The sequence below is a fragment of the Orycteropus afer genome, unplaced genomic scaffold, assembly GCF_000298275.1.
Source record: "Orycteropus afer afer isolate SDZICR_OR568_19922 unplaced genomic scaffold, OryAfe1.0 scaffold00555, whole genome shotgun sequence".
Classification (NCBI taxonomy): Eukaryota; Metazoa; Chordata; class Mammalia; order Tubulidentata; family Orycteropodidae; genus Orycteropus; species Orycteropus afer.
In genome coordinates this window covers 828,604-830,631 of record NW_006922142.1, presented here as the reverse complement: position 1 = coordinate 830,631, position 2,028 = coordinate 828,604, and positions in this window count along the sequence as shown.

Genomic DNA, 2,028 nt, shown 5'->3' with positions numbered 1-2,028 from the left:
GAGGGTCGACGAAAGAGGGTGAGACCTTCAATGAGATGGATTGATACAGTGGGTGCTATGATGGGTTCAAGTATAGCAGGGATTGTGGGACTGGTGCGGGATGGGGCAGTGTTTCGTTCTGCAGTGCATGGGGTCGCTATGAGTTGGAAACGACTCGAAGGCACTTAACAACAACAACAACAACAACAACAAGGTCTAGAACATATTGGCTGAAGATGGGAAGTAAGCATGTGAAAAATTCTGAGGACATATGATAATAAATCTTACATGTAAAATAGAAAAAGTAATTGGCAGTAAACCAAAACCAAACCAAACTCACTGCCATTGAGTCAATTCCAACTAATACCAATGCCCTTTAGGTTTTTGAGGTGGTAAATCTTTAAGGAAGCAGATTTCCCAGTCTTCCTTCCAAAGAGTGGTTTGTAAGTTTGAACCACCAACTTTCTGGTTAGCAGTCAAATGCCTTAGACACCACCCCACCAGATCTCCTTAAAGTAGGTCTCTCCAAAATTCAACCTTTTGGCCAAAACCTTAGGAGAGGTCAGGAATAATACAGTTAGAGGGAATGTATATACAGTGTCAATTTTTTGGAGTCTTGTTAATATTTATGCTCTCTAATATTTATTCTTATTTGGAATCTAAATTAATGTATATGTACACATATGGACACAAACATGCTCAAATACAGAAGTATTTTCAGTCTTAATTTTAATACATCTGATAGGTATTGTATAATTTTGGATATGAATTTGCCTGTCAAATTTATGAATTAAATAGAATATGCTAATTATGTGCAGGATATGTATAGACTAAAACAGTGGTTGACCTTTACTTGAAATTGTTTGTATTTTATATTTCTTGTGAAAAAAACAAGTCAAAGTTGGTGTACCAATCTAATGTAAAAAAATAAATAAATATTTACACTTTATACATTTATATTTGCTTATTTTCTTTCAATGCTTATATTAGATTTTGTTGTTGTTGTTTTGTGTCATGGAGTAGGACCCAACTCACAGCAACCTTTCTTTGGTTTTCCAACGCAGTATTACTATGGAAGTAGATTGCCCAACCTTCCTTCTGAGGAGTGGCTGGTGGGTTTGGACCGCCAGCCTTCTGGTTAGCAGTCAAGTGCCTTAGGCACTATGCTACCAGAGCTCCTTATGTTACATTTTACCACTGGTTAATTTAAATGTTTTCAAAAAATGCTATTAAGAATCAATGAAAGTTAGTTGTATTATGCTATATCATGTAATCACTCCCATGGCTTATTTGGGAAAAAAAGTTAAAATTTGAATGAGGCCTCCTATGACCTCAAGGAACCACTTGATTTTCCAACTGCTCATTTTTAGTTATAAAATGGAGGTAATAATGTCAATCTTAAGTGAAATGGTGTAATGAATATCACATGTATAAATATATTGTATAGTTAAGAATAAACATAAAAGTATTGTCTTCTACACTCCTGAAGACAAAACAGGTGCGGCAGAAGCATAATTAGATTTATAAGAAATTGTATTTTGGAGGATAGCTTATAGGGATAATAAAAACCATAGGCAGCTGGGCCCAGTAATGTAAACACATAAAATTGGTGTTGAAAAATGCAATTACCATTTATATTTTCTGATTTTACCTAGTGCACAGGCAATGATTTCCTCTTTCAGTGATCCATTTTATATCTAGTGAATTCAACTTCCTAACTTGCTTCTATTTTCAAAAATTAATTCACTTCAAAACTAGTATGTCTCTACATAATGTAAGAAATTCTAATCTTGATTTTCTTTGGTTTGGTTTTGTTCTAATTTCTGGCATTCTCAAACAAATTCTAGTGAAGTGGCAGATATCATAGGCAATACCACTAATATATTAGTGGCACTTGAGAAAAAGTGCATTTGGGGCATTGATTTAAATGGTGGAAATTGCTGCATATATTTACTATTTACTCTTTTCTTTTAATTCTCTAAATATATAGGTATAGAATCAGAGGCAGATTCTCATATATATGTGTGTGTGTGTGTGTGTGCCCTTTTT